At 52.1% G+C, this 24,075-nt stretch overlaps 1 pseudogene; it reads right to left on the bottom strand.

The window, feature by feature from the left end:
* Window positions 1–24,075, bottom strand: part of LOC149746737 (uncharacterized) — a 55,875-nt pseudogene that overhangs the window by 17,894 nt on the left and 13,906 nt on the right.

A 24,075-nucleotide genomic window follows, 5' to 3' on the forward strand; every position in this document is an offset into this window, starting at 1 on the left:
GGACATTGTATCCAGGGCCTTCCTGAAACTTGTAATGTGTGTATGTGTGCACAGAGGCAAGAGGGGAGCAGGCAGTATAGCCTTCTCAGACACCCGCTCCTTCCAGAATTGTACTGCCCAAGAAGGTAGCCACTAGTCACGTGTGGCCAGATAATTTTAAATTTTAATTATTTAAAATTAAATAAAATTTAAAATCGGTTCCTCGGTCATGCAACCACATTTCAAGTGTTCGATGCCCGTCACGTTGAACAGCACGTGTATTAGAACATTTCCAACGTCACAGGAAGTTCTATGAGACAGTGCTGTTCCAGAACCCAAGGGGAGCCCTCCTCCTCAGTAGCGTGATGTCTCGGGGTACCATGATCGGGGGGCTTCGTTACAATGATCTGGGGGGGACCAAGGACTGTGGACAATTGATCCCCAACAGAAAAGCCCTTCCACAACCTTCTGGGAAGGGCAGGTAAGTGCAAAGACCCCCTTCTCCTGGGCAGGCAGAGCTAGGGTGAGTAGTAGGCCCACTCCCCACTGGTGTCCTTGGCCTCAACCAAGATCAAAGCTTTGGCCCGGTTCCCATGGTGAAACTTGACACCCAGGCAGGGAGAAGCAGGAATCCAGCTAGGAGCCCAAGTCTGGTTTCAGAAGCTGCAGGGCCCTGGGCTCAAGGACCTGATTCAGAAAAGTGTCTCCCGCTTGCCCTGCCAGGACGCAGGGGGTGCTTAGCAACGGCAGGGCTCATCCATTGTCCCCTCTCCTGGCTGTGCCCCATGGTGGCCCTTGCATTGCCTCCTTGGGCTTCTGGGAAGGAGTCAGAGGAAAAGGGTAGCTGAGGCAGGGTGTGTGCTGATGGGGTATGGGAGGGATAGTGCTTATTAAAGAAAAAAAACATTTGTTTCCAGGAACCCAATGTGCCAGGCTAAGGAAATGAATGAAAAGGGAGTCTGAAAGCACACAGAAGCCTGGGTGCTTGAGCCTGTATCTCAAGAAATTGTCAAGGCAGCTCCTGTCCCTGCAACACACACACCGCACACAATGATAGAAATGGCTGAGACAGCTTCACTCCTGACTTAACTGATCTCCTCAAGAATTTCCCCATTTGAGTCAAAGGGGAATCCCTGTTCTCCCCGCAGGCTGTCTCAGCTTGGCCCTGAAAGTCAACCAAAATGAGCTGTAAATCTAAAGTTTTTCCTGCAAGCTGCAGATTGGGGGCTAGGGTCTGGGAGGTGGGTGGGCAGACAACCCACAAAGGGTGGGAACAGCTGGAAATGAAGCCCAAGGGAGGACCGGTGAACAGGGGTTCCGGTCCTGACTCTGCCACACAGATCCTCGAGCAAGCTCCTTTTTCCTTTCAACCTTTTTACAAAAATAAAACAGATAGAGAAAACTGCACAAAATACATGTAAGTTTAATGAATTATCATAAGGCAAACACCTTTCAACCACTCATGTCAAGAAATGAAACTCTGCCAGGTGCTCCAAAACCCTCTCCACGTGCCACAAACTGTTTGCATGGTAATCACTTCCTTGCATTTCTTAACCCTCAAATGTGCATGCCTGAACACTATACTTAAGTCTTGCACATTGTCTTTAAAGTCTATTTTAATCTACAGGTTCCCCCTTCATCCCTTTTGTTCCTTGTAATTTATGAGCTGAACAACCCAGGCTGTTTAACTCCAGACTTCCCTACCATCTGAAGTTCATGGAACAAGTTTCCTTTTCTCCCTGAGCCTTAGTTACTGCTTCCTTACCAGTGCCACCCTGCCCACCTTATGGCGCTCCTGTCGACAACAAAAAGAGACAGCCTCAAAGCACATCAGGAAATGCTTATGAAATTATGTTAAGCAAAGGATGCAGGATGCAAACTGATACGTATGGTATGCTTTCAACCACATAAAGGAAAGATGCATAGGAAAAAGGAGCAGAAGAAATACTCCAATATATCAATAGTTGTCCTGGATGTTGGTGGAATTCTGTACCCCCCTTTTTCTTTCTTGTATTTTCCACAATTAGCATATAACAATGTGATAGGGGACAAATCGTTTTTAAACATTTTCAAGAAAAGAGCGCTCTGAAAGCGTGGCATGAGATCCAATGTGTCACCAGGCTTGTCTACTCTCCTGTCATAGGACCACTTGGCTTTGCTCTCTGCTCCCACGGCCACCACCAATCCAGCTGGGACCCTCAGCACCCCAAGCCTGCTTCCCTTGATGCCTCCTGGCTGGTCAGCCCGTCTCCTTCCTGTCTTTTGTCTGTGCCGCCAACAGAAGAACTCATCTAAAACATGCCAGGTCGCTTCCCAGCCCCTCGGTCTCTTGTGTAAAGATCAGGCCCTTCCTTTTTCTGCATCAGCCGTCACCACACTCAGTGAGCATCAGGGTCACCTGCAGGGCTTGTCAAACACACACTGCTGGGCTCTACCCCCAATGCCACTGGTTCAGGGACCACAGAGCACAGCCGTCTGCACCTCTCCTCTGTCCTCATAAACAAGGCCTGTCCAGCTTTCACGCCCCTCTCAAGTTCCCCTTTTCCATGAGGCAGTCTCTGGAAACTTCGGCCAATATTGAGCCCCCTCTGCTCTTCCAGATCAGCCACAGCACTCAAAACGGTCTGGTGGCCTCGAAGAGGGGAGAGAGCACTGGGTGGCCGTAATGATGGGCAAGGTGGCACGTCATCATTTGCTGCCTCCTTCTATCAGACCTCAGGGCAGACACAGGGAGGGACACTTCTTCAACGCCCCCACGCCACCCAGGGGGTGTTCTGCATGTACCAGGGAAACTGGGTCTGTTTCATTCACAGACACCCCAGCGACATTCACACACGGGCTTCTAATGATTCACTCATTCATTCACTGGCAGGCAAAAAACACTTAGGGAGGGCCTACTGTATGCCAGGATATACAAGATAAAAATCTCTTTTCACAAAGAACAAGAATTACAATAGCGCGGGTTATAGCAGAAAGGGCTCTGTGAGGAGCCCTTCCAACTGCAGCACGAGAGACCGCTGCGCACACACAACCGTGGCCTGAGAGGCAGGTGTTGGTGCCGCCAGTAAGCACACACAGGTGTGGACGCGCCCTTGTGCAGCCATGGCAAAGGCTTGGCTGCCGGTCACAGGCTTCGTTGTCCCCCAGCTAAGCCACCCTGGAGTCGGGGACAGGATTTATGGGTAGATATTGTTAGGAGAACAGATGTCCAGGCAGGCGGGCAGAGCAACTGGGAACAGTGGTCGTGATTGTGCCAGCCTGGAACCCAGCAGAGGGAGGCAAGAAGACACTGCGGTGTCTGAGGAGCAGACCCCTACCCCGCTTCTTCGAACACCCGGGGCTCGGGACCCTTAGGCTCTCTGCCCAGCAAGACATTCAGCAGGCTGAAGACACCATGGACTCTGTAAGGCAGGTTCTGGCTTCTCCATGACCTTGGACAACGTTTACTTCCTTGTGCCCCAGTTTCACTATCTAATAATACCTTTTTAAAAAGTAAGTAAAGCCAAAAAACAAGATGATAGAGATCACCGTCAGAAGAATAAAAGGACAGATTAAAACAAACAACAACGGGCTTCCCTGGTGGCGCAGTGGTTGAGAGTCCGCCTGCCGATGCAGGGGACGCAGGTTCGTGCCCTGGTCCAGGAAGATCCCACATGCCACAGAGCGGCTGGGCCCGTGAGCCATGGCCGCTGAGCCTGTGCGTCCGGAGCCTGTGCTCCGCAGCGGGAGAGGCCACAACAGTGAAAGGCCCGCGTACCACAAAAACAACAACAACAACAACAATGCCACTTTGTAAAAGAGGAAGTACAAGGAGATTGGGCAGGGAAGATCCATCAGCACCTCAGTGTGGAAACCCTAAAGGTACTCGGGCATCCCTGAAGCCAGGATTCTCAGGTGAAGGGGTGCAGCAGGATCTCCGGGAGCTTCTGAAAGGCAAAGGTCCAGGGCCCTCTACTGAACCAGAATCTCCTAAGGTGCACACAATCCTCGTCCTCCAAACCCCAAGCAAGTCAAAGAGGCTCAGGGGGGCTTCCCTGGTGGCGCAGTGGTTGAGAGTCCGCCTGCCGATGCAGGGGACGTGGGTTCGTGCTCCGGTCCGGGAAGATCCCACATGCCGCGGAGCGGCTGGGCCCGTGAGCCATGGCCGCTGAGCCTGCGCGTCCGGAGCCTGTGCTCCGCAACGGGAGAGGCCGCAACAGTGAGAGGCCCGCGTACCGCAAAAAAAAAAAAAGAGGCTCAGGGGTATTCTGGGCCGCTCCCAGTGTATCTGGGATAGATATACTATCTCAGAGGTGAATGGCAAATTATTATCTAAAAGAGGGGGAGGGAGGGACAGTGGCTGCAGGGAAAACATCAAGGGAGCTCAGAGACAAGCTGGAGGCGAGAAGGAATGTCAATATTGAGGTGCCCTTCCTTTCTGCTCCCCACTCCAGAAATCTGGTACTGGAGAGGAGATAACCTCGTCTTCGCACAGGTTGACCAGTCCTCCAGGGACCTGCTGCTTCAGCCACGTGTGGCCGAGTCCTGGGCTGCTCCTTCCTCTGGCCACCATACCATCCCAGCACTTTTCCCTAGTCCTGTGCTCTTAACGCCTCGGCCCTAACAGCCTCACCCTGACCAACTGCAATTTTACGATTCAGAACACAGACCTCCTCCTCCAGGAAGCCTTCCCAGATGCACTCCTTGGCTCTCCCCTACATGGCCTGGGCCTGTTAGAGTCTTGCTGCACCATCAAAATGGCAGCACTAGTCACATGATATCAACGTTACCAGTGTGCCAGCTGGTGGCCCTGACAGAGCAGGCATTTTTTGGTCTCATTCAGCTCTCTGTCCCCAACGCCTAGTTCAGTGCCCAGCATAAAGCAGGTAAGCAATATGTACAGGCAGACCTCGGTTCATTGCCATTCACGTTACTGCACTTCACAGATGCTGAGTTTTTTACAAATTGAAGGTTTGTGGCAACCCTGCATCGAGCAAGTCTATTGGTGCCATTTTTCCAACAGCACTTGCTCAGTTTGTGTCTCGGTGTCCCATTTTGGTAATTCTCACCATATTTCAAACTTTTTCATTATGATTATATTTGAGCTGGTGATCTGTGATCAGTGATCTTTGATGTTATACTGTGACTGGCTGAAGGCTCAGATGATGGTTGGCATTTTTTTCTCAGTGAAGTATTTTTTAATTAAGGCATGTACATTGTTTTTTTTTAAGACATAATGCTATTACACACTTAATAGGCCACAGCATAGCGTAAACATAATTTTACATGCACTAGGAAACCAAAAAGCGTGTGTGACTCACTTTGCTGCGATATTCACTTTATTACGGCGGTCTGGAACCGAACCTACAACATTTCTGAGGTCTGCCTGTATGTTTATGCTGATCAGGAGAAAGGGAGGGGAGGAAATTTTAAATCAAACAACGGCACACTTTTCAAAACTCTAGGGAAATTATAGCAAATATTTTCTTTAGCGCTGCCTATGTGCCACAGAGAAGCCTGAGACACAGGGAGGGAAGGGCGGCCACGGTGGCAGCGCTGGGTGAGAATCCAGGCAGTTTGGCTCCAGAGTCGCTGCTCTCAACCACTCTGCCATGGTACCTGTGGTTCAAAGGGAAAAGAAAAAAGAGTAAAACCTGGAGAAAATAGCTCCCTCTGCAGTCCTTGCTCCTGTGGCTTGGGGGTCACCCTTCAGACAAAGCAGAGATTCAGGCTGCTGCCCACGGGAGCAGAAGCAATTGGTGAAGGCCTCTCTCAGTGAGGTGCCAGGGACCCTGCTGCAGCCGCTGGGAGAGCCCGGAAGTTAGCAGTCCCAACTGGGAGCTCCCGGAGGTCAGTTTAGAAACAGGGACAGGGATGGTGCCATCCAGGGCCTTTTTGCTCTGGGCCAGTGAGAGGATGTCCCACCAGCCCAGGGGGCCTCATTCAGGAGAGGCTATGAGGAAAAGCAGGGACCCTGGGTGGCATAAAAGTAGGCAGGAGAGAAAATGCATTCAGAGTTAACCGGAATGATTGAAAATGGACCATATGCCAGGCACTTGGTGACGTGCGTCCCCACGGGATTTAATTTTCACACCAACCCGGTGAGGCAGCTGCCACTCTCCTCATCTTACCAACAGGAAACTCGGGCATTGTTCTGCTGGAACAAGAGAGAGCAGGGAGGCAAGGCTCCCAAATCAGGTGTGTTTGGCCAAGGCTGAGTAGAGATGTAAGGGTCTTTGGGTAAAGCATTAAGGCTACTTGTTCTTTGTTCTCTTTCTTCAAGACAGACCAAATAAAATGGGATTTAGGTGAGACTCCAGAAGAAACTTTCTTGACTGTAAAGAGGTGTTAGAAAGAGCACTTCCCAGGAGAGACCCCTGAACAGTGCATCACTCCAGCAAGTGCCTGCTCTGCAGCAGGAGACTGGACCGCCTGACCTCTATCACCACGAGAGTATCACCTGACGCACTCGGAGTTCCCCTCAGACATCTTGACTCCAGCTCCAGTCTCAAGGCAGGCTTTTGGACAACACAAATCTGAGGTTAAACACATCCTTTGCTAAAGTTGACAAGCAGATGGGTGGAGAGTTCCGATACTGAAATGAAGCATGGAGTTGGCGTATTTGATCAACGAGTAAAGCTGGCACGAGCGTGGTACTGAGTGATAAAAGCCTACTGTTTCGCCTGTTGGATAACATAGCTTGTCAAGCCAGCAGTGACCGAGATGACCACAGGAGGTGTGGCAGGCAAGCCGCTCAGGCAGAAAACTGCTCAGGAAGCCCGGTCCTGCATGGGCCACCCTCGCGTACTTGCTACTGAGCTGCTGGGGGTCCGTGAGGACACAGAGCAGATCTGCTGTCGCCCTGGGCTGCTCGGGCCAACACTTTTGCCTTGACCTGGAACAGCAGTCTCCCTGCCGTGATCAGCCCGGGAATGCAGGACACCCTGGGCAGGAGGAGGGGGCACCTGGGGGCCTGGATCACATGCAACAATGCTCAGTTTAGTCTAAAGAGAGGCTCCCAATTCTGAAGTTTCATTTCAAACCAGGCAACTCCCTGGTTTGAGTCAAACACAGAATTTACTATTTACCATAGACCAATCATAGGACAGTGATTTTGCAGTTTACCCAGATGTGGGGCTTCCTGAAGGTAAAAGGGGTCACAGTATCAAAGAGGTTCAAAACCTCTCCACCCTCCCCGGAGAAACCGAGGCCTGGAAAGGTTAAAGGCCTCGTACAAAGGTCCTGCCAGAGGATCAGCAGGTGCCAGCTCTCCCACCAGCTTCCCGCCCCAAGTGGCCAGCAGCTGCCTCTGTGCTGTGAGTTCGGGGCGGGGGGGCGAGGGGGCTGAGTGTCTATAAACCATGGCGCACTCGCTCCACCCATGGCCTCATGACGCACGAGGCTCCACCACACAGGCCAAGCCCAGGCACGGGTCCCCAGCTGGAGGACTAACTATGGCTCCCCCAACCTGGGAGCTCCAGGCCACTGCGAGTCTTCCTGTGCGGTCCCCACGTTCCCCTTTGAATCCCAAAGAGGGGAAGACGGTGGAGAGCAAAGAAAAATCCCCAGCCGGCAGGCATCCATTTGCCCAAAGCAAAGGCAACGTAAAGGCTGCGCCTGTTTCCATGGAGACGCGATGGGCGAAGCAAAACAGAGCGATAAACACAAACCGTCACCACCTTCTGGGCCAGTGTGACCCATGTTGTCAGGCCAGAGCCCTGACAGGAGGACAGCGGAAGGATTACAGGTAATCAGAAGAGCCGCAGACAAACCGGAAGCCCTTTCAGTAGGTAGAGAGCAAGGCAGCACCCCCCACCAGCCCCCAGGCCTACAAATTAGCGTGGCCCCCACTCTTGAGAAAGACCCTGAACAAAAAAAAACCAAAGTCCAAAGTGAATCATTATTCACTTTACAAAAGGATTCTTTGCTTGACAAAGGGATTCTTTGAAAGGGCCAGAGCCCAAGGTAGACTGGAGCTTCGCTTTGTTTCATTATTTACTTCTGTGGGCCAGAGGAAGAGGGGGAGAAGGGAGTAACTTGCAGCTGAAAGTTTGTTAGAAAAGATGACAAAATTCCTAAGGGGAAGGCGTAGAGGGGTGGAGACAAGACTGTGCTTCTAAAACATTTGCCAGGAGAGGCCCTCGAGAAATCGAGCCAGGGCAGCTTTCAAACAGGAGGCAAGAGAGCCGAGTGCCTGTGGCCCGTCCCCCGGGAAGGGCACAGCACAGGAGGCGGGCAGCAGAGTTTCCAACAGGTCCCCACGGGGTGGACCCCAGAGCCATCAGGCTGCGAGGAAAAGCAGGGAGCAGGAAGGGGCAGCAGGAAGGCAGGAGGCCAGCAGCAGGCTCAGCAGGTGGCAGGGGTGTCACCCTTTATCAGGTGACATTTATTTATGAAGCGTCTCTTTGCATGTGCTTGTCATCCTGGGGAGGGATGCCCTGCTCTTGGAGAGTCTCAACCAGACCTTCACTCCACTCGGTCTTTTTCATAATTCCTACGAGGAACAAGAAACAAGCGTAGCAACAGCAAGAATATTTCCTGAGCGTGCGAACTAGCCATTGTCTCCTGTATCCCCTCAACCGCCCCGTGAGGGGGACATTATTCTTATTCCCATTTACCCATGTGGAGACAGGCACAGAGACGTAAGTAACTTGCCCAAGGTCACGCAGCTAGTAAGTAGCAAAGCCAGGATTCAGATACAAGTCTGCCCAACTTCAAAGCCTGTGAACACTAGGCTAAATGCCTGCCGCATCAGCCCATTTCACAGACAGAGATGCCGAGGAGGAGAGAATGCAAGCGAGTTGCACTGAAGCGGGGGACGGACTCTGAGGACCAGCTCTCCTGACACACCCAAGGCTTGTCTGACTTGTGATACCTCCCCTGGGAAGGCCAGCCAGCTTTCTTGGTGGGGTACGTGGACTGCTCTGTGGCCATTAAGTCACTTACCGGGTCTGGGCCTCAGTTTACCTCTCTGCCATTCATCAGTATAGTGTGAGTCCCCCACTACCTCGCTGAGAGAGAGAAGAACTGGGAAGAAACGTGGGGTAAGGTCCAGGGCTGTCATCAGGGAGCCCACGGGAGGAACAGGCTCAGTTCCAGCTCCAAAGATTCACAGAGATCCACAGGCTCTGGGTTGAGCAATGTGATGTTCACAGAGCAAAAGCCTAGGCAGCATCTCCAGGAGGCATCTGGTTCAATGGTCTGCCCACCAAGGTACACCTGGGAAACTCGGGGACTTCCTGACATGGTTGGCCTTCAGGGAATCAATTTCCAAAACCTCCACTTCCCCGTGGTGTCCTTCCACATACCAGTGTGCTGGGAACCATCGGAGCCCACCAGCTCTCTTTCGAGGTGGCCCTCCTCAACGCTTCCCTGAAGAAAGGCCCATTCCCCCAGCCACCCAACTTTACTCTGGTGCTTTGCCGTGGTAAAAGCCACCAAACAAAGGGACAACTCAAGAATGCAGCACTCCTGGGAGGAGTCTCCTGAGGATGGACATTGAGAAGGGAGCTGGCCTTATTTTACCAAGACCTTCTCTAGCTTATCTACCCATCTGTTTATTTTAGAATTAGGAAGGAAGGAAGCTGACACAGGGACACCTGTTTAACACATTTATTGGAATAAAAAAATGGAGTCAGAGGTTTTCCAACACAAAGCATGATTTGGCTGACGGTCTAACAACGAGGTCCAGCTTTGCCAGTTAGGAATTACGGCAGACATTTTCCATAACTGTGTGGGCGGAGTTTGCCGTTCTAGGCTTTGACAAAATAAGCCTGGAAATACGCTCTGCTTAAAGTTATGAGAAAAAAATTTTACATGTGAAGTTTTAAATGTGTAAGGAGATACAGTTTTTCAAAATTCTTTTGGCAGGTGTGGGAGCAAAAAAAGTTTGAAGCCTGTGTCTTTACTTCCCTGGAGCCACACTCAGAGGCTGTAGCTTCCACACCACCCACTGGGCCATGAGAGTAATAGGTTCTCAAGAGAAGGCAGCCGCAGTGCATATGACAACCATTCGACCTGGACCCAGGGTGCAAGTTTATTTCTGCTACTTCTTAGCTGTGTGGATCTGGTTAAGTCACCCAAACTCCCTGAGATTCAGCTTCCCCATAAGCAAATGGGAATAATACCATATGAAACATATTAAAAATCCTGATGTGGGGCTTCCCTGGTGGCGCAGTGGTTAAGAATCCACCTGCCAATGCAGGGGACACGGGTTCGAGCCCTGGTCCGGGAAGATCCCACATGCTGCAGAGCAACTAAGCCCGTGTGCCACACCTGCTGAGCCTGCGCCCTACAGCCCGCGAGCCACAACTACTGAAGCCCGCACGCCTAGAGCCCGTGCTCCGCAACAAGAGAAGCCACCGCAGTGAGAAGCCCGCGCACCACAACGAAGAGTAGCCCCCGCTCTCCGCAACTAGAGAAAAGCCCGCGCGCAGCAACGAAGACCCAACTCAGCCAAAAAAAAAAAAAAATCCTGATGTGATGATGACAACATTAAATGTTATCACGAACAGCACCAGACAGTAGCCAACCAGCAAGTGTTTTCTGTTTGGCTTGGACAACCTGATGGCCTCTATCTCCAGATGGTACTAATAACTGATATTTACTGAGTACTTACTATGTGCCAGGCACTGGACTAGGTGCTTCACAGGCCCCAGTTCATTTTGTCTTCGCATCCATCCTATCGGCAAGGTGTCATTCTTATTCCTCGATTTATAAGCACAGAAAGCTTACACACTTGCCCAGCTCAGTCGGCTAGAGGTTAAAGGCCCAGTGGGTCTGTTCAGTTCCAGAGCCCGTGCTCTAAACCCTCCCTATTCAAAGTGCGGCCTCCGACTGGCCGCATCTGCACCGACTGGCACCTTATTAGAAATGCAGGATCCCAGGGCCTACTCCATACCTACTGAATCAGAATCTGCATTCTAGCAAAATCTACGGCTGATTCCCATGCACATCCCTGTTGGAGAATCCCTGCTTTAGATCACCAGTCCAGCTGATTTACAACCTGGTTTTATCTTGCTGAAGGCAATATTAGAATGTTTGCTTTCTCCACACGTGCACACACACAGCTGGCAAGTAAAGCAAGCAAGGTGGTTAAGGGTTACAATAATCCATCAGTGACACATGCAAAAGGCGTATTTTAAAAAGGGCTGGGAGGACTCACGTCAAACACGCATCAGTGGTTACCTCTGAGGAGTGGTATGGGATGGGGAGAAGGGGTGGTGGAAGGGGGGGCCATTTGTTTTATTTGTTTATTTTTTTCGTTTTTAATATTTATTTATTTGGCAGCACCGGGTCTTAGTTGTGGCATGCAGGATCTTTAGTTACGGCAAGCGGACTCTTAGTTGCAGCATGTGGGATCTAGCTCCCTGACCAGGGATCGATCCCAGGCCCCCCGCCTTGGGAGCATGGAGTCTTAGCCTCTGGACCACCAGGGAAGTCTCAGGCCATTTGTATTATTTGAAATTTTTAATAAAAAGAATGGAGTTGTTTATTGGTTACACAATTTTTCATAAAAAGCATGACAGTTCCCCGGAAGGCCAGGAAGGGGGTCCCTAGGGAAGTGTTGGTAGAAGAAAAGGGTTGCTGGGCTTGTAGTCATAAGACCTGGATTCAAGGCCAGGCTCTGCCCCTAATTTGCCTCGGGACAGCAGGGCTCTCACTTGGCATCTGTGGGCCTGTGTTTCCCCCACTATAAAGGGGGGTCGCCCCACGTACCTTTCCAAGCCCCACAGCATGGGTGCAGGGACCAACCGCGCAGCGAAATGCACAAGAGGCCTGTGTGAAGGGCAGGGTGCTGTGTTTCTTGGAAGGAAAAGCGACGAAAGAAAGCAGTGAAACATTCCCCCTCACTCATTCCATTCCCCAAACACAGGCAGTCCATGACTTTATAAGGAAGACACACACAGCAACCTGGATTTAGAGTCCGTGGGAGCCCCAGGCTGATTTTCAAATCCTTATTCGAACTTAAAAGTTAGGTTTGGACGTGGTTCAAAACACAGAAAGAAAGGGCTTTCTCAGCATCTTGCCCATTCTCTTTGCTCCTCGCCGGGTTTCTCTGCAGGCTCAGGACTCGGGGATGCTGTGTTGGGGCACAGATGCTCCCCTCTGCTGTGCTTTCCATGCCTCCCCACACACGGCCCCAGCCCCGGCGCTGCCTCCCAGCTGCTCTGAGGGTCCACAGTTCGGCTCACTCTGGCCGATGCCTTAGTTTCCCCACTTTTATCTTAGAACCGGAAGGAGCAGCAAGTCCTCCCCTAGCTTGTCTCGGGGGAGGGGTGGAGTCTGGGTCCACAGGGATAAAGGCACTCGCTCCAACCCACAAAGCTAGCTTAAAATAAATAGAGCTGGGTCGGGTTCTCTATGACCTTTGGAAATACCTCCTTTTCCTTAAGATTTTTCCATCATTCCTTTGCAACTTGTCCCCTCATTCTGAGAGATGCACAAATCTGAAGACTAAAAGCTGCTGTGCTTTTCCTCAAACTGAATGATCCTAAAACCACACAGTCTGAAGGTATCATTGAAACTGAGCCAGAAAAGAATCCCCTGTCAGATTTTCCAATGAGAACCAGGCCCTTCGAAACCATTATGAGCTTTAGCTACAGTGAAGTAATGGCAAAAGAAGCCTCCACGCAGGCAGTTCCAGCCCCAATATACTTACGTGGCCTTAGGCACCTAACGTCACCTCTCCGAGCCTCAGTTTTCTCATATGCAAGACAGTGAGAGAACCGGCACCTTTCGGGTTTAAAAAGAAGATTCTAGATAAGAATAAAGCCTTTCATGCAGAGTAGGAGCTCAGTAAATAACAACTATTACCATCATGGTCATCTCACTCAGGACCATCCATCCCAAAGACAGGGGTCTGTCTAAATCAGTTCTCCACTCTTGTCACACATTAGAATCAACTAAGGAAAGTTTTTTCCTTTTTAAAAAATACCAGTGCCCAGACCTTATCCCCAGTGACTCTGATTCAGTCGTGTGGATTAGGCCCGAGGGAATCAGTACATTTCTTACAGCTCTCCAGGTGATTCTAACGTGCACCTGTGATTGAGAACTGTGCTCTGAATCCTTGCTTCTCAACCTTGAATGTGCACACGAATCTCCTAGGGGCCTTGCTAAAATGCAAGTTCTGACTCAGCAGGGTTAGCGTGAGGCCTGAGAGTCTGCATTTTCAACTAGCCCCCAGGTGATGCCAGTGCTACTGCTTCATGGCCTCAGGAGGAACGGCACCCAAAACTCAAGGTCTTGGGCAGATGGCTGGCAAGTTTATAAGATTCTTCTCTGGAAGTCTCAAAGGCTGGCTCTGTCTAGCCAGGCGAGAGCTCACTGCCTCCTGGAAGTAGACAGCCAACTATATGCCCTCAGACTGGGGCACAAGGACCCAGAACCAGAGCTTGTCCTCAGATGACTCTCTCTTTGGCTTCATGTTGTTGTTTTTTGGCGGTGGTGGGTGAGGCAGGGAGGGGTGGTCTTAGCAAGAGCCTGCAGACACGCGTGGCCACAAAGGCACACTAGCAAGTTAATCATGACACCGCACCCTGCATTCCTGTGGAGTTGCCCTCTCAACACCGTCGAAGACAAAAGCCAGAAGGAAAGGGTCCTAGTTACTTTCGCTCAGATCGGCGGGGTGTAGGAGGGCATGGCCCGACCTGGCACCATGGCCCATCCAGAAGGAGCTGAAAACAACTGCACCTCTGGTCAGCCTGCCTCCTCTGATCAGCCAAGCAGGAAAGCTTCCTGCCTGGAGCTGGCTAGGTAAGTGCACAGTTGAAGGGACTCCAGGGAAACATGAGGTGGGAAGGAGCTGGACGAGCAAGTCCCTCCGGCTTTGAGGGTGGTGCATTTTGTGACCCTAAACAACATCAGCAACCCAACACTGACTGGGCACCTATTATGTGCCAGAGAATTTTACAGAAATACTCTAATTGGATCCTCACGTCAACTTTGCAAGTCAGGCATCACTGCTTTCATTGTACAGGTGAGAAGACTGAGGCTCAGTGGATAAGGAATGGAACTTACAGAGGACAGAGTCAGGATCGGAAGCCAAGCTCAAAACTTAAAACCTCTCGATGCCTCAACTTACCCTTTCACAAGAAAGGGAAAAGCGTATAAATGAACAGAACTGAAAGTGGCTTCGTTATTAATCATTACCCTCATCAGAAGTGTAGTTAAGAGCTACTGGGAGAAACGGTTGGTGTCTGTCCTGACGTTCAGGTGGCTAAGCCCAGACCCCTGCGGTCCCCAGGCCCTCGAGGGGAGGGTGAAATGCACCTGACGACTCCAGGGTGAGTACAGGAGCCTTCAGGGGAAGGCCCGGCTGTGGGACACAGCTAGGGTCCAAAAACCCAACAGCTCAAGGAAGGAGACAGAGCTGAGTCACAGCTGCATGTTCCCGGCACCCGGGCCACCATGCCAGGCCCAAGGCTGGAAATGTGCCCATGGGTCCTGAGGGCCAACCTGAACCTGTGCCCCATCGCCTCACCCCTGCATAAGTCATGGAGGCTTCCTGAAACAGCCAGGGGCCGTTCAAGGACTACGGCACCAAGGGCCAAAGAGGCCATGCTGGGAGCCTCTGTCCCATTGGGCCCCAGGCCCCTCCTCCCAGCACCCTGGCAGCTCTGGATTAATATTACACCCATACAACCCCGACAGTGGCTCCTGACCATCCAGCTCCGTGAAGTTCTGAGGCTTAAAATACAGACAAGCTGGAGATGGGGGAGAACAACAACAGGGGATGAACAAGGAAGCAACAGTGTAGCCACTGAAAATGTTTTAAAACCACACCATTTCATTAAGAATGCTCATTCTACAGTGTTACATGAAAAAGCTACATACAGAAGTATGTCATCAGTAAGATTACAACTAATTTTTTTAAGAATCTATGCACATTAAAATAAAGAACAGAGGAATATACAATCAAATGTTATTGGTGGCACCATTTAAATGATCAGAATGATCATTTTTGTTGGAAATTAAGCATTTTCCAGTTTTTCTGGAATGTAATGTAGAATGTAAACTACACAGGGGTCAAAGGAGCACATTCTTTTTTTTTTTGATTGAAGAACAGTTGATTTACAAGAGGAGCACATTCTGACTAAAGTCCGTGTGTCTGAGGAGTCAGGATGAAGACTTGCAGAGAGGGCACAGCCCAGGCGAGACAGTTCACAGCAATGAGATGGAACAGGCACATCTGCAGTCCAAGGCCACGGGGCTATGGTGCTCAGACCTGGGCCAGCGGGCCAGTGGGAGACCCTTCCCAAGGGGCTGGAATTCTCCAGGGAATATAACAAAAAGCCCCTTAATCCTTAAAGTGCTCTAAAGGACTCTATTGAAAGGCGCCTACTGAAAGAGTGCAGTCAGGTGCTCTGCCCCACGCTGGGGGCAGCAGACAGCTGCCACTGCAGGTTCCAGCGTCCCTCGAGACTGCCGGCCGGCCGAGGAGGATTCCTGCCTGTGCTGCAAAGCCCCACCAGCACAAGGACAGAAGAGAGCTGAGCTTCACCGTATGGGGCTCAGGAGCCTCCTGGGAATGCCGGCGGGAGGGGGAATGGCAGGTCCCTAAGCCCTGTGCAAATGTGAAGGAGGGAAGAGGTTTAAAGTGAAGGAACAGCACCAGCTGTCGCCAAAACAACACTAATTACAGGGGCTGTGCCGCCTGCACCAGGCCGGGCTCTGCAAGCAAAGATCCTCCCAGGGGCCCGGCAGTCACCCAGCCGCCTGTGCTTTGCTGCCTTGTGGATGGGCTGCAGGCCTGTCACCCAGCTGGGCAGGGAAGCCCAGGTCCAGAAAGCAACCTCCACAGGTCCTGCTTACTGAGACGTCCCCATCACAGGGTCAGTTGCCTGGGCTGCGGGCCAGGGCCAGGAGACACTGGAATGTGGACAGGACTAGAGAAGCTCCTTCTCTGGAGTTTTTTTTTTTTTTTTTTTTTTTTTAATTTTGGCTGCATTGGGTCTTCGTTGCTGCTCGCAGGCTTTCTCCAGTTGCAGCGAGCAGGGGTTACTCTTCATTGCAGTGCGCGGGCTTCTCATTGCGGTGGCTTCTCTTGTTGCAGAGCACGGGCTCTAGGCGTGCAGGCTTCAGTAGTTGTGGCTCGCGGGCTCAGTAGTTGTGGCTCGTGGGCTCTAGAGTGCAGGCTCAGTAGTCGTGGCACGCGGGCTTCAGTAGCTGTGGCTCGTGGGCTCTAGAGTGCAGGCTCAGTAGTTGTGGCACACAGGCTTAGCTGCTCCGTGGCATGTGGGATCTTCCCAGACCAGGGCTCGAACCCATGTCCCCTGCGTTGGCAGGAGGATTCTTAACCACTGCACCACCAGGGAAGCCCTCTGGAGCTTTTAAAGACCTAAGTATCTGGAATAGCAACAGTAAAGTAGGAAAAAATTGATGTCCTTGTCCCTTGAAGCTGGGGAAGGGGCAGAGTCAAGTGGAGAGACCAGAAATGCCAGTTCTCAGGGGCCCGTCACTCGCAGCTCACAGCTCATCACGACAAGGAGCTCAAGTTCACCATCACTGACGGGGCGTGGTGGGGGGCGGTGGGCCCTGGACGTCCTCCTGCCCAAGGCGTTTCTGCTGAGACCCTGGGGTGGACTGAAAAAGGCCCACACTCAGGAAGCCAAGGAGGTAGGAAGCGCCCAGGTCCAGACCCGGGTTTTGTCCCTGTTCTGTGGCTTCCTAGCCATGGGGCTGGTGCCAAGCCGCTTCACTCCCCTAAATTAGGTGTAAGCGGTACCCATCCTCGCTATTGCATCAAAACGTGTGCGGATCCACGAGAAATGCATGCGATGGTATTTCTAAGACTATCAAATTCTAAACACATGGAAGGTGGCATTATGACTAGTGGGGCGTCATTATAAAGCGGGGGCATTTTGCTTCTCTCTCATGACAGCATGCAAATTAGAAGCAAAAACAGACACATGCCTTGTTTTTCAAGCCCTTCACCCACACACTCTAAAACAGGACTGGATGGGGCAGCCTCAGGAACATAGGATGGGGCTCCTGAACCGGAGGGGAAAGGGAAAGGGAGAAAGGAGTAAACAAAACCAGCGAGACTAGGGAAGAAGTAAGAAGGTTAGAACCCAGATTCTGGCCTCCTGGGAACGAGCCCCGCGTCCCTGGGAAAGAGGCCGAGATGAAAGAGAGGCGCAGCTGGGGGAAAACAGGCCGTGAGAACAGGATGCGATTGTTCACCAGGACAGGCTGAGCAGCCACCCCGGCTTTGTGCGTTGATGTAATTAAGGCCCGGTAGGTGGGGGCCGAGGTTTGGAATCCTTTAGCTCCTCGCTATTCTCCCGGGACAGCTGAGCCCGAACTTGGGGTTGGAACTGGGGGTGGCTCAGCTAAAAGGGGGCAGCGGCCCAGGCGGCGAGAGGCGAAGCCCTCATTCCTGCCTGAGAGGCACTTCCTTCTCCCCAGTACTTTCCCCGGGAGTTCCCTGAGGGCCGGCCTCTGCCCTGACCCCAGTTAACACTCCCACTAATTGCTGGGGCTGCGAGAGCCCAAAAGCCCAGGGAGCAAAAGAGCCTGAGTTAATTAAGGAGAGAAAAAAAGTCTGCTTCTCTGTTCTTCCTTCCCCTCCTCCCTGCTCCTCTGGGTCGGGCGTCTAGTTTCAGGGAAGCTCCAGAGGCAGGGATCTTCAGCCTGGAGCCAAAACCAACAATGGCACATGGAAATTACTGAACCGCGAGGGCTTCTAGAAGCCTTGCTCCAAAGCTGTCCAACTTTCCAAATTTCCCAGAGGTATGTCAGGGGGGCCACTCCACACCCATCCAAAGGAAAGCCTCATGGTCTCAGTCCAAATACTGTTTGCTCTCAAATAAGCACAGCACAAGTTCTTGCTACCAAGGTGGGATTCCTCCAGAGGGCAATGGGCATTCCGTAAGCCAAACAGTAATAACGCAACATAGGCATTTGACAAATATTACCTCATCTAATTTCACAACTACCCTATGAGGTAAGTACTATCCTTGTCCCGACTTTATAGATGGGGAAACTGAGGCTTAGAGGAGATAATTAATGTACCCAAGTTCAACAAGCCAGCAAGCAGCAGAGGAACGATTCAGACCCCTGCACTCTGACTCCACAACCTGCCACTTGGATATTCTAGTACACTAGTAACAAGCCTTGTGGAGCTTCTTAGCCAAGGGTCCTTGAGGTTTCGATGAGGTCCAGGGATCTCCCCCCAACGACATCAAATGCACAATTGAATGTGTTTGGGTGTGCATACACTCTTCAGGGTGAAGGAGGGTGTCAAAGTTCTCTTTAGATTGTCAGAGGGGTCTGGAACCCAAAAAGAGGTTAACAAACATGGACCAGTGAGGTGACACCCCAATCAATGCTTGCTAAGTTGACTCCAGAACACAGATCTTCTAACTTGAGTCCTCTACTTTTTCACTTCATCTCCTCGTTCTGATGAAACATCCAAGCGGGAAGCTGAATTTCTCCGCAAAGAGATGATGCACTGGCCGTTTAGAATTAGGCAACTTAGCACTGAAAATCCACCACCCGGCCTGCTTGGGAGAGGGTATCCAAGAGATACACTGTGGGGGAGGAGAGGGAAGAGTTAACAGTCCGGCCCTGCGGGTGAAAGGGATTTCCTACCCACTGCTTCTTACTTCTTTCCACCGCTGCAAAACAAGTTCCAACATTGTCCCAGTTCTGATCCTTGGTTTTGCTTGGATTCACATAGAGGAAAATACGTTACCTGCAGCCCTAAACTATCAGAAATTCACAGGGGGAAGAAAGTTTCTGTTCCAAACTAATTTTCTACACTTTTAAAGACAGCTGTCTATCTAAAAGCAATGGTATTCCCTTAACTGCAGCCACTGTCCTCATTTTCAGATGCTCCAAGACAGCAAACAGTAACAATGCTGCTGCTGCCCACAACTGACAGCCAGTATTATCAAGCACGCATTCTGCGCTTCACCCACGCTTACCTCATTTAACCCTAACTCCAACCCTAGAAGGCAGAGGCATTATTATCTCTGACTTACAGATGACAAAATTAAGACTCAGAGAGGCTAAACAGCTGCCCAAGAACACACAGCAAGTTAAGTGACAGAGCCAGGGTTCAAACCCAAGTCTATCTGACCCAAAGATGGGGCCCTAGACCAGGGCCACTTAAAGCAGGTCTGCAGACCATTCAGAAACTGTTAGTCGTGGATCCTTGGCAAGATAAGCACAGGAAAAGAGAGTAAGTAAGGATTTAGAGACGTTTCTAGCAATTTGATGTTGCTACCACATTCAAGCATGCGACGGGAGACTTGCCTCTTTGAATAGGGAAAGCATATAGACCAGTTAAGACTTGTGCAGAGGGTCATGCTCGTCGGGCCACATATCCGTCCCCAAAAGAATGAAATAAACCACCTGTCCTTCACCTCAGAGTTTGAGAAGCACTGCCCTAAAGCGCTCTGCAAAGACGGGCACCTACGCCCCTCAAATGAGGCCACCCCCCGCAGTTGCCCCCCTCAGCGAGCAGTCTTCTAGCAAGGCACTCCTCAGGCTTTTACGTGCCCGCAAACCACCTGGGCCTCTTGTTAAAATGCAGACTGACTTGGGCAGCCCGAGGTGGGGCCCAAGGCTCTCCATTTCTCACCAGGTGGCGTGGGTGCTGCTGGTCTGGGGACCCGACTTGAGGAACAAGTTTCTAACGGCACATCACACAGGGGCAGATAAGGCTGGTTCCAGAAACTCCACTGGACAAAGCCAGCCAGAGCCCAGCAAAGGGCCCGAGAACAGGCTCTCCCCCCGGGACTGGCTGTGAGGGGGCAGAAGGCCCTGCATGGGACCGGGTTCCTATCACAGGCAGCCCTAGCAACACACCTTTCCCACCCCAACCTGAGCCTGGGACACCAGGGGCCCTTTTTTCCTGAGTTGCAGAAAAACTGCCTTAAGGGCAGAGAAGAGCGGCTCTGAGGCACTTGCTACCTATAACCAGACCCGAGAAGAGGAGGTATTCTGATTAAACTGTGCCTCCTGCCTCAGCTCTGCTCATGCCACCTGCAGCTGGATCTCAGCCAGTGATGCCCAGGGAGGATTACCACACACGTGTGTTTGGGTCATCCCAGGAGGGCAGAAACGGCTCCTCAGTGGCCACTCCTGTGGCCAGAAAAGGCCACGAGCAGGGGAACTCCAAGGGGAAATGGTTCCCACTTCCTTCAGGTTACCTGTCTTATTCCCTGGAAGTTCTTGACCGTAGAGACTTTCCTCCTTATTACCAGTCTGTCTCTCCTAATTTAACTTATGGCCCAAGGACTGAAGGACTATGTACTTATTAAAGGGGCAATTCACAGTAAAAGGCCCAGATCTCCCACTCATTCAGGGATTCACTGTTTCATTCAAAAATATTTATGGGGCAACTGCCATGTGTCAGGTACCATGATGGACTCGAAAGGCGAGGGACACTTCCTCACTCTTCTCTAAGAAGTAGGGAATAAATGACCGAAGGCGCCATGAAGCCAAGCCATTAACTAAGGCAAGGGGCACTGCATCTTCCTGGAGCCAGCGGGAAGGCGAGCTTCTGCACAGTAGCTCTCATATATGCATGGACTTAGGGAAAGTCAGTCCGAGGGTGGGGCTGGGCACTTGAGGCCGATGGTACCTGACAGGGGCTCCTTGACTTGACTCACAACAGGGCGCAGAAAGGCCTGAGGGTTACTTACACACACAGCAAACACAGAGGGGCTTGACGTCCAAACCAAAAGTGTCTGGACAAGACACAGACCCAACTCTGGGGAAAATCAGGCTGAAAAACTAACTCCGGATCTCATGAAACCACGAGGCTCTTTCTTCTTTGCGAAAGCAAACCACATTCTCCTACCTCCAAACCCTGCCATGTGCTATTTCCCTACAAGAGGCTCTCACCAATGTCAGTAGCATTACCACCCCTAACTGTGATAGCCAAAAACGTCCCCAGACACTGCCAGTGTCTCCCAGGGGACAAAATCATCCCCATTTGCAAACACTGCACTGGAGGGATGGCCGGAAACCCTGGCTGTGCATGAGAAACACCTGGGGAGCTTCTAAAACTCACCCATGCCTGGGTCCCACCCCACACACATTCTGATTCTGGTCTAAGATTCTATACGTAAACAAGAATGTCTGTCACTTTACAGGCCCTTAATGTTGCTTTAATGTGCTGGTTGACTCATCCATTAGACTGACTCTCTCCAGAAGCATGAACTACATCTCTTATTTCCCTCTCTCCACAAAGCCCCAGACAATGCTCCATGCAGTGCCTATTTTATGCTAATCAGAAGAGTCTGGAAAGTTCTTGAGCCCTCTCCACCCCCACTTCAAATGGCACCATCTCCCCCGGATGCAATAGTAGATGACAAGAAGAATCTACAACCTCCAAACCTCAAAAGCAGGAGGGGACAGAGGAGACGGGGGCCGGTGAGAATGCCGCCACCTGACTTGGGTCTCAGTGTCCAACCTCTGAATGAGTCCCCCGTCATGCTCTCCTGTGGGTGTGAGGACCATTTGCTAAATGGCCAAGACACCCACCTATGTATACTCAAGTTTATTGATCCCCCACTTTTCTTGACCAGAATGGGGGCAGCAGCAGCAGTAGAAACTCCAGTCTACCTGATTGAACGCTGTTTTCCTCAGGCTGACGGTGACCTGAAAATAAATGCAGGCCCAGAATCAGCTCCTTTCTGAGCTGGAAAGGTTAGGATCTTTCCCCACACCTCGCTCAAGGATCCCCAGGGGGATCTGGAGAGCTGATTGACGGAGGCCTGGCCAGTGTTAACAGTTAACTGATGTAGTCAAGTTCATGTCCTGCCTCCCCATCTCCCCACACCTGAGGCTGCCCCTGCTGGCCACCTCTTCGGACAAGGCCAAAGAGGGATGGAGTGTCAAGGGATAAGATCTGGCTATTAACCCCTAGCCGCCCTAAGTGGAAATGCATTCATCATTCACACACTCGTTAACAAATCTATAGAGACTACCTTAAAAGTGATACAGGTGCTTAGAGAGCAGACATGCCATTCTTCCCAATTTTTATACTTGAGTTAAAGACAAAATGAAGGGAGGGAAATCCAGCGGCCAAGCTCCCCCAAAGACAGCAAAGGCTATTCAAGCTCCCAAGATCAGCTTTCTCACTAAATTTCACTGGCTAATACGTAAGAATGTAAATTGCCATTTGGTTACATTACACTGAACGAATGACTTAGTATTTTCTCTGATATTTTCTCATTTGCTATTCATTGCCCAAAGGATGCGTGAGTCTTAAAGATCTGCTTCAGGTGGCCCTGGCTAGCTTGCTAAAATCCGTCTAGGGCAGGCGTCCGCAACCCCTGGGCCGCGGATCGGTAGCCATCCGCGCGGCCAGTTAGGCACCAGGCGGCACAGCAGGAGGTGAGCTGCGGGCGAGTGAGCGGCGGGCGAGTGAGCGGCGGGCGAGACAGCCGAGCTTCATCTGCGGCTCCGCATCGCACGCACAACCGCCTGAACCGTGCCCCAACCCCCCCAACCGTCTGTGGAAAAATTGCCTTCCACGAAACCGGTCCCTGGTGCCAAAAAGGTTGGGGACCGCTGGTCTAGGACACCGAGGCCTTCCATTCTTGGAGGCCAATAGGATAGGGATTTTTTTTTTTCCAAGCTTCCTTCCCTCCCCTCAGTTACACACAGACACACACACCCTGTTGCCTGGAGACTGAACACATTCCTCATGCTTACGTTTCTTTTCATTCTCCAGAAGCAGGATCTGTGGAAACTGGGGCCTCCAGGAAACAAGCCTGGGGCGGGGGAGGAGGGGACCAGGAGTGACACTTCCTCATCAACAGGCCACCCCCACCCCGCTACCCCCCTTCCCTCCCCGGGTCTGAAAAGCCCGCTGGCTGCAACTGAACGGCTCCCACAGGGAACAAGGCCCCCTTTGAAAGCCCGTGTTGACCGCAGCCCGGCCGGGGTTGCCATGGCCACGGTCCTCCCGGCAGCCCGGAGCCGGCGCAGCGCCGGGACACCCGTCCTGACCCCCTCCCCGGGGCCCCGCGGGCCCCCGACACCCCTCTCCTGCACCCCGCAGCTGCTGGAAGCGCCGATTTTCCTCAAATCAGAAAACATCCTCCTAAAGGGGACGAAAGGGGATTAAGCCTCCCCCCGGAGCAGGCCGGGGGCGCCTCCCTCCGGGCCCTGCCTCCCCGCCCGGCCGTCCGCTCACGGGGACAGGGACCCGCACGACCTCCTTCTGTCATTCATTCTCGCAGTGCCCGGGGCCCAGCGGCCAGGGAGGTCGGGAGGGGCCGGCTTGGGCTCGGCCTCGGCCTGAAGCCGCGGGCCGCCGGGATCCCGGGCCTTACGGCGGCAGCCGGGCAGCTCCAGCCTCGCAGCTCCAGCCTCGCCAGGCCCACGTTCCTCCCGGTCCCTCCCCCCGCCCCCCGCCCCCCTCCGAGAAGCCAGAGGGAGCTGGGCCTCTGAATAATTCAGCCCTCAAATTGCTCTGTGGTCGGAAGGGTTTCTTCATTTATTTTTTAACTCTCCAGGATCTGCAGTTTCACCACGGGAAGCACTTTAATCCCAAACGTGGATCTGGTTTGAGACCCGGGGCCTCCCAGGACTGCAGGGAAGGGGGTCACTGAACTTCCAGAATCCAGCCAACCGCCCACCCAGCGCCAGGGCTGGGAAGCGGCTGCAGGTCGGGAGGAGGGCGCAGGCCTCCAGGGAGGAACTGAATTACTAGAAAGCCCTGAGCATCAGCCCCCAGGCTGCCTCTAGTGGGCCATGCCCAGCCCCCGCCCCCCAGCTTCCCAACCTCCCTCCCCACAGTCCTAATGTTCAGTCTGACTCAAGAGGCCTGAGCACACAGTTACCACACGGCCGCAGGTCCCTGGCAGCGGGTAGCTTTGGCTTCCGTTAATCATGTTAGCTAATGTTTTACTGAGCCTTCATGTCATATAACCCTCACAATAACCTAATGAGGTAGGTACTATGAATATCCTCATCAAACAGACTGGAGGAGGTTAGGAAATGTCCCCAGATCATACAGCTAGCAAGTGAAGGAGGATTCACACCCAGCTGTCTCATTGCAGACTGCAAGCCTTAATGCCCATGTTACATGGCCCAAGCATACGCTGCACACAGCGTCCTCAAAGAGCAGAACTCAGCCCGCAGAGGTGAAGA

Source organism: Delphinapterus leucas, chromosome 19 (genome assembly GCF_059928025.1).
Source record: "Delphinapterus leucas isolate spDelLeu-1000000601 "Yukka" chromosome 19, BTC_Dleu_Yukka2, whole genome shotgun sequence".
NCBI lineage: Eukaryota > Metazoa > Chordata > Mammalia > Artiodactyla > Monodontidae > Delphinapterus > Delphinapterus leucas.